Below are 9,871 nucleotides of genomic sequence, written 5' to 3'. Positions count from 1 at the left end.
AGACAGGCCTAGCTTTCTTGTTACCTCAACTAAAATAATTTTTTGAGATAACTCGATCATCTCCATTTTCTATAATTACTACTGCAGAAAATTAATTACATTATACACACACGCACGCACACACACGTATGTATATATATTTCTATGTGTGTGTGTGAAGATGAACTTTAACTAGATTATAAATATATATAAACTGATTATGTTCTATTTTAATCATAATAGAATCATATGTCAAAAATCTTCATATAACTTGAGTTATAAATCCATCATGCTTCAGCTGTGCTCTTTTGATCCATTCATTTTGCTAAATAGTGAACACAAAAATCATTTAAATTACTTAAACAATGACAAACGACATCTAACATGTTAAGGAATATCACCGTATGAACACTTTCCCAATACTATAAGTCTATAATCATTGTTTTCATAACACCATTGATGCTATTCCCAATTTACACTGAAACATTATTATGAGTTCATTGCAAAATTCAAATAAATCAGAATGTTAGTTTATTGATTATATATAGCATTATAAATAAATATTATATCTTAATGTCCGATAACTGTCCCGTCTGCACTCAATATATCTTATTCCTAGAGAAATCCTTATAAATAAACCTATTCTAAATCTATCACAATCTCTAGTAATCACAATTCAAATTTTAATACCACTTAAGTCATAGTCCTAGTGCTCATAACCATAGCTCTGATAATATTTATAAAATATAGGAACTCATCAAAAAAATTAACCAAAAAATTTAGTTGGATTTTTTGATTTATATAAATATTCAAAAAAATTTTAATGAATAATTGATATAGAACTAATTACATATCCATACAACTTCAGTACATTATAGAAAAAAAAAAATAATACGGTTTTACTTCAATAGATAATGATGGAAGGGTTGTCTGATAAAGTTGAGAAGTGGATCAACAACTCACTAAGCTCATGTCTTGAATGATGCTTTCAGCTTCAACAGTTGCTGTTCCTACCACAAACTATGTTTAACGATTGACTCGACAACAAGTCAAGCAGTGAATTAAAAGACCAACCGATAAGAACTCAAAATGCAAAATCCCCAATTTCAACCTTTCAAAGTTAAAGCACAAATTGAAATACATGTGTATGATAGATCTATTTACATGGAGAACTGGACAATTGGCTTGATCAGTTGGAAACTTATTTTCATGAGCATGCAAAAGGTAGCTATCATCTATTTGAAACTTTTTAATTTTGTCCTTACTAGTGAAATTCCTACATGATAAACAATGATGTTTTTGACCTAATATGGAGGAAAATTTAAAGCCTTGATCACAAAAATATTTAACCTAATTGGCCATGAGAAAAGTTGACAGATTAGGTAGTAGTACCTTTGGTAGAAGCATGAATAATCTACACAAGACTATACTATTGTCCTTCATATTCTGCAAGAGTACTATCTCTTTAGAGGTCTCCGTTGATGATAGCCTCAAGAAGTATATTAGAAGTTTTCACAAGAATATCAAAAAGAAACTGAAACATTTTAAGGTTGAAAATTTGGAGATGAACTACTCCAAAAACCTTGCACTACATATATTCTTCCAAAAAAACCTTAATCATCGGAGGAAAGAAATTTCTTTTTTTCTTGGTACAAAAGAAGAGATTTTTAGAAAATCTAGAATTTGGTCCTCCTCCAAGGTATTCTCATCCGTATTTGGAGATCTTCTAAATATGCTGTTGTATCCGTGGCTCATGTCGATGGCCCATAAATTGTCTATCTAATCTTTCCGATCTCCCCGAGAACTATCTCCCTATGTTAAAAGGTGTGCATAATCTTTGGAAGTCCATTTTGATGGGAAAGTTCAGATCAAAAAAAACGGAAAATAGAGATTTTCCTGGAGCACTTGGATCCCTTTGGATTGAAGGTTGTAGAGTTTCAGATTGGAAGGCGGCAGATGTTGCTGATTCAATAGAACGGGCAATGCGTGTGGCTGATCCAAGAGGAAGGAGTAGTTGAGATGTGGTTCTCCTATCGCTAATACAGAAAAATCTAGCTCCTTGCCAAGAGTTAGTTTATTTATTTGCTTCATAGGGCATGTTTAATTGTTGGTAAGTGAATTACAACTACCACAAAGCCCTAGTGTGAATGCATCCACCAGCATCAATCACCAAAATATCTCCAAAATGCCTAAGAATAGCCACTGTGGCCTTAAAAATTGCTACATCATAGACATCACTATGAAGCTGGGGTTGCCAGGTGTTGCAGATTGCACATTTGATTAGGTTGAATTCTTTACAGGGATGCAATCGAATCCAGCCTAATCAAATAGCTAGAAGTTCGAGTTAGCTTAATGAAAAATAGAAATAATCAATATTGACTTGATTTAAATATTAACCAAACATACTTGCACTCATGTTCGAAATTTTGCCTATTAATATCATATATATAAATAGATATTATAAAAAAAAGAATATGATTAAAAATATATAATTTTTGAGTCACATATTTTTCTACTCATGCAATCATTCAAGCTACTCAAGCTTGATTATAATCAAATTTAATCGAATTTGGACTCAAATCGAACTCGAATAACTCACGATCAGCTCAACTCGTTTGCACCCAATATTTTCAAAAAAAGAAAGATGCTAAGGGCACCAAGAAAACAATTATATTATCTAGTAAGTATTACAAAGCCAACATGTTCAAAACTCACCACCAAGCCATTAGTGCACTTGGGAAGACTTGGAAGGGGAAGCCTTGGCCCATCGAGCCCTTCCCAGTCTACTTAGTTAGATGTAGCAATTTCAAACCCATGTATTAACCCAACCAACTGATTTGCTTTAAGTACATTTCATTTGAGATAAATAGATTTGGATCATAAACATACCATTCTATTTAGACCTATTAATTAAACTACTCAAGTCTAAGTTTAATCCATTCCTATCCTATTTAACCCATACATATAGCCATTTTAACCTATTTAAATCTATTCAACTTTCAAAACACTATCAGTTAAAAACCCGTTGAACTTATCTAACCCATTTAGCCAAATTCATCCCATCCAACAAATGAATTATGTAGGCCAAACAAACAGATCTGCTTTAGATCTCAATAATCTGTTTGCTTAATAGATCAGGTTGAGGTCGTTCAATTTTTCAACTGACCTGCATCCGATCCACCCTAATTACCATCCTTAACTTCAACATATTGGCAAGGGCCCGCGCTGGGGTCATCAAGGTGAACTTCAATGGGACACTTTGCACGACCGAGGGGAGGCCAAAGCAAGCATGCTGGTGAAGATTCAAAAAGACAATAAGATAGATATCGATCACCGTTTGCATGCGTCTTATTCCTACGTCGGTATCTTTCAATCGAACTTGTTGCTGCGTGGAAGATTCTCCAGCAAAGCACGCGTGACCGAAAAGGAGCTGCCAGACGATATCACTGGATCTACGCCAACGTTAAGGGTTACCAATACTAAAAGCGGGTATATTGCCCAACTTTTCTATCGCTCCACTGGATCATATATAAGGCCGCAAATGGATCCAGTCAACTCATGAACCAATCCACTTGACCTATTTAGATCCGATTCAATCCATTTTAAAAAAACCCACAAGACGGATTAGATTTTAAAATTAAACCTATTCAATATTTCAGATCAGATCTGAATTTACTGAATTCAAACCTGACCGACCCGAATTGAATCCAACATGTACAATATAGAACAAATAAAATGAAATTAAAATTTCAAATACTCTTGTAATATTTTATTTTTTATAAAGTTTTACGCAATTTGATTATAAAATTTTAAAAAATTATTTATAAATTAATAATCAAAATAAAATAATATATTTTTTTTATTATAAATTTGTAAATATTGATTTATCATATGAAAAAATCCGACTAGAATTTAGACCCGAATCGGATCCAAATTTTTAAATTAAGATTGAATTATATATGAACTCAACCTAACTCAAATGATCCAATAGGACCGACTTTCCAATTATAGACCCAACCCCGATTTTCACTTGGATTGGATTTAGATCCAATATTAAGACCCAATCAAGGGACTGCATCGGATCGAGGACACTCATGATCCGATTCGACTCGACCATTTGCACCCCTAATCATATATACGCTACCTCCAGATCTTTTCAGGTCTCCCATAGATATAAAGATGAAAATCAGATAAGGATGGCAATGGTAGGATTTGAATCGGATATTATCCTATCCATCTCCAAATCCGAACTTAATATCCTATATCCAAATCCTATCCGATATCCGATCGGATAAGAAAAGAAATACCCATCTCCATATCCAATGAATTCGAAGATACCCATGGATAATCCATTTCTCCATACCCAACCCATACCACCCCATACCTATCCTAGAACAACCAAAATAATTTTATATATATTATCAATCAAAACAAAATTATCAATTCAACATGAAACATAATTTATAAGTCTAGATTTATAGAAATCAAACATAAAAATAAAATTATAATTCAACTTAAAATATATAAATAACTAAAATAATTTTATGCATATTATCAACCAAAACAGAATTGCCAAAATCAAATTATAAATATATATATTTCGCTATGGATTCGAATATTATCCATACCCGTAGGTTCGGATCATATTCGAATTCAGATTTAGATAGAATTTTCAAGTTTTACCCAAACCCGATCAAATCCTATTTTTCAAATTTGACCAGATTTAAATAAGATACATACCCAACAGATCGGATCGATTTTGACATCCCTAAAATCAGGTAACCCACAAGCTTGCATACTTACTCCCCCCTTCAAAAAAAAAAAAAAGAAAAAAAAAAGAAGAGGTAGAAGAAAAGAAAGAAATAAAAAAAATAATCAAAAAAATAACGAATAAATTATCCTAATCCCTCTCGAGGTTTGGAATAATTACATAATCCCACCTAACATTTTCAAAATATACATATAACTCCCTGATCACATATAAAAACTTAAAATAAATAAATAAATAAATAAAAATAAAATATTTTAAAACTCATGATGATGTTAGCAAGATCATTATTTTATTTAATAGATAGATATCATACATATAGTAAAATTTTAAAAAAATATATATTTTTAAAATATTAAATAAAATCTATAATTATCTTAAACTTCGAGAGAGATCATTGTAATTTATTCAAAAAAAAATTATTAAAAAGAAGAAGAAGAAGAAGAAGAAGAAGATAGATAGGCTTAGGGGCTTTGTTGCTGATAATAGAATTGATAACCATTTGATTTGCTATGGTGTTGCAGTAGAAGTCTTATTTTGCAAATGCATACCGTATGGGTGTTTTGTTTGTTCAAGATAGATGGGTAGGTGTCACTCCGAATGTATGGAGAAGAAGAGGAAGAAGAAGAATAGATGACAGCACATCAACATCAGCTGCAACTCATCCTGTTGGTCCAAAATTTGTGATCAGTATCAGGCGACTGGCACAAGCCACAATCTGTATAGTCCAGGTGATCCCCACACTCACTAGACATGCTCCTGCCAAGTTAATGATCTGACTGTAATGATATGATTTTGAATCACTACTTCCATTTAACTTCAGCAAAAAAAGAGAAGTTTGCTTTTCCAAGGAGGTCAACAACCTAGTCACACATTTGCAATCATCACTAAAACTAAACCGGCTATCAAAATGCCTCACAGGTAGCAATTCAATCAAAATACATAACAAAATAGCATTTCAGAAACAAATAGATCCAAGGTATCTGCCAAAGATAACATAAAATCAACTTTGAGTAAATGGCCAACAAAATCACTGTGTTCTATAAATTTGATAGATCCAAGCAGAAATTCTTTGTCCACCACACCCAGTAGAGAAAAACAGAGACAGTGTACCATTTCACCAAATTGAGCCACGTAATAGTTCAACTTTTGAAGAAAATGCCCCTCCTTTTCATTTTCTCGGCCGAAACATCGCAATTAAGGGTGGGTTGTAGTAAAGGAGGGGTGTTGAAATACATTAGTAGTAAATGCATTAACTTTGTTTAACTACAGCTCCATTATTACAATCTACCTAACACTTCAACTTAATTACAACCTACCTAATGCATCAACTTTGTTTAACTAGCAAAGGAGCTTTTGTAATAAATGATCCAAAAAAAAAAAGAATCTACACAGAAAAAGACAGACCTGATGAGTATGACATATTGTCTGGAAACAATTGAGTAAGATGCTAGCAATAATTTCGAACATACATTGCTCGCTGCAGAAGAAATCTTGAATGCCTGATGCTCAAGCAGAAGTAAAACAAAATGAAAAAGAAGAGAGAGAAATAATTTTCATAATGACAAAGAATGAGCAACATAGAATGCAAGATAGCATCTTGAAGGAAAAAGACATTTTTATCAAAAAAAATTAAATAAAAAAGCTGAGTTGCATTAAATTCTTCTGATGTTAAAAATCGATACAGCTTCCATTATTAATTGCAACATTAGATGACTGAGAAATGGAAAGGAAGGGCATTTCCTCAAAAAGTTGAACCTTTACGTAGTCCAATTAGGTGAAGCAGTGCGCTCTACCTTAGTTTTTCTCTACCGGAGGCAGTGGACAAAGAATTTCTCACTTGTGCAACCAAACCACTACTTATTCCGTGATCTTCACATCAATATTGAAAAATCTCCTAAAGCAGCACTCGATGGCTGAAGGCAACCCTAGAATCAGATGACAATTTGCATCACAGCCACAGGCAATTTAAGAAATTTTGCAACATTAATTTGTATTTCTCTTCATGTTGAAAAAAAGAAGAAGAAAAAGAAAAAAAAAAACTTTCCCTACAGATGTTTAAAAAAAAAAAAGAACAAAACAAAGAACTGAAAACAGGTACAAAGAATGCACATTTCCACAAATACCTATGATTATGGTTAATGAAATAAATAATCCACAATCATAATTGCCATGCCCAATCCCTACTCTTCTCAGATTGGCTTTATTGAATTCAAAATTCTTGACCTACATTTCTAACAAAGGCTATATCTTTGGTCACTGCAGGTTTCCATCAGAGATTCCACCTAAGAAAATATATCTGATTCGTTAACCTGACACCTCCACGTATCTTCATTGCATGTGCCAAAAAGACCAAACCAATAAGCTCTCTACCTTCTCATTCTTCATTGTTGCAAATGCTGTAATTCCTCCAACAAACTCATACTTCCCCATGACCTCGCCTCCCCACTTTCAACATCCATGTTGTCAGTCTTTTTTCTTTTGAAAAGCAAATAAATACATCAAATAAAGAATATAACTGATACAAAAGTAGTCTTTAGTATAGTGGGAGCATGCATGCCAAATATGCCAAGCACTAGCATGGAATGGCACAAGCAGATACCATGCCAGTGCCAGGCCAACACAGAGTTCTGCGATCCTTGGAAGCAAAGGATTAAAGTGCAATGTTGTGCCATGCCATGCCAATGCATGGCATACGCTGGCACAACCACCACACATGCAATAGGCATGCAGTCATGTCACATACCGATCAGGCACTATCGTAGCAGCTGCCTGACACAAACAACACGTTAAACCTTAGTTTGAGCCTTCTATATCACCCAACATTCAAATATATGTGACTAAAGAATGTACCACATTCCTTTACCTCAAGCACCGGCCACAATATCAACCAGTTGAATCCATAAAATATTTCTTGTTTGCTAATTTTCATGTGTGATAAATCCAAAAATAATGATAATAAATAGTACGTAGGATCTTTTGTTGATACCAAAACCTTATTTTTCTCAAATCCCATAAAAAATCAAGTCCATAGAATCACTGTTTTGTTCTTTTGATTGGATCCATGCACTTTAGTTGTCCTAAATACCGGCCCCTCATCTACCATAACTTCTCGACCACAATTTCAATTTAGCATTTAACACTAAACTCATCAACTCACCCTGTATTATCTTCAACATCGCACTTAAATTATTAAATAGTAAGTTCATCCATGACAAGCATAGATGGAGTACCACATGTTATTTGTTCAAATCTATAATATTGTCAACAATTCACATGTAAATAAATGTCAAATAGAGACATACAAGTCATTGACAGAGCAAATTCACAAAATCTAGATTATATGCAGCTATAAATGTAAGCAATATCTACAGAAATGTGAGGATGGCCTGGTGTTGTTCTACAAATAAACATGGACAAAAATCAAAAATGTGTCAGACACAAAATACAGCCAGATGTCCAACATGATACAGGGTCAAATATCTGATATAGGACTCCTAGACCTACTTTATCATCATTATCATCATCCAAGCACTTTCCCTTCAATACGAGATTAAGTCACCAAGTCTTTGTGGAAGGAATTAATCAAACTTTTATGGTAGACTGTTAGCATAATATAAACCATTAAAAAGTGGGTACCCATCAAACTATAGATAAGAGGGCCATCAGGCCATGCCACAACACCAAAAATTATGGTTGTCTAGCAGAGACATCTACGTTATGACTTGGAAAGAGCTTTGAGAAAGAGAAAAGATGACAAGGATTAATTTAGATTACTACATTCATCCCTTAAGAGTATAAACCAAAGAAAATAATTGAAGAACTCCTAAACTTGACTGAAGAGACTCAACTAGACAATGCTTTCAATCAAGCATAAACACAATATAAAAGATTCAAAATACCCAACTGCTCTCCATAGCTAAATTTGACTTGCAAGTCCTTTCATTAACAATGTTATCCACATAAAAGTCTGTTATCAAAACATGGATCATTTAGAAAGGCAAGGGATTTGTCCTCTCAATCAGCCAATGCAAAGGGCTCATATTTTCCCCAAAGTTTTATAAAAGTAAGAAAAATAACATGATGATAGGTAATGTTAAATGTATAGGCATCATATTTGTATTTGATGACAACATATTATCACAGTTACATGTTCTAGATATCAGATGTGAACAAATCTTGGTAATTAATGCATTTCCCACGAAACTTACATTTCGAAATTGAGTATATACATACGAAATATATGACATAAGTAGTTTCTATTGGCAGTGGGCAGAAGAGAAACCTAACATGTATGCCTCCTGTATATGGGGGAACTTAAAAGGTGCAAGATGCATCCCCTGTCGGAGTTTCTTGAAGTCAAATGTCTCACTCTACAAAGACTAACTGGTGAAACTCAGCATTTCTGAAAGCGTCATCTTGAGGCATGAGGCAAGGCAACCCTCAAACTAACCGTTGTATGGAACAATTATTCTCAATACAATTTGTTAAGAATATACAATAAAATGGAAGAATTGTGAGAAAGTGAATTCATCGTTCATTGACAAAGTGGTTTTTTTTCCTACCTTCGTAATAAAGCAATAGTAAATATAGTTTTGTGACTTAATAGCTTATAGAAGGCCATCCATATCAGTGGCCTGGTTATAGAGTTTGATATAATTTTATTGAAGTGCATCAAAGAAAATTTTATACTTAAGTTTCTTAAGAGGCAGGACACTTGCATGTACACTTCAAAATCCAATCTATTATCTATTCCAATATAAGTTTCACACGACTCCAAAACCAAAAGTGAAATATTTTGGCTAAAGATAGAACTAAATCAAAATTAGGTTAGTTTTGGAGTTTTCATCTGAAACTGACTTATGGAACCAACTAAATTTATATGATCTGGGGAATAGGTGCTGATTTGTCTATTTCTTTAATACCCTAAATTGGGAAGCATTTTCCCAGGTTTAAGCTCAGATTTGCAAGAACAGAGAAAAATGAAAACGTGCACGATGTTATTACAAAGAAAATTTAATTGTAAGGAAATTCGTTAAAAAGGGGGGAAAAATCTTTTTTCGGTGCCCCACCACCTTCAGTCTCTTCAGTCTGGTTCCTCTCAAAGCGGGAACTTGCTTGAAG

Source organism: Elaeis guineensis, chromosome 1, assembly GCF_000442705.2.
Source record: "Elaeis guineensis isolate ETL-2024a chromosome 1, EG11, whole genome shotgun sequence".
Classification (NCBI taxonomy): Eukaryota; Viridiplantae; Streptophyta; class Magnoliopsida; order Arecales; family Arecaceae; genus Elaeis; species Elaeis guineensis.
This window is presented reverse-complemented; position numbering follows the sequence as displayed.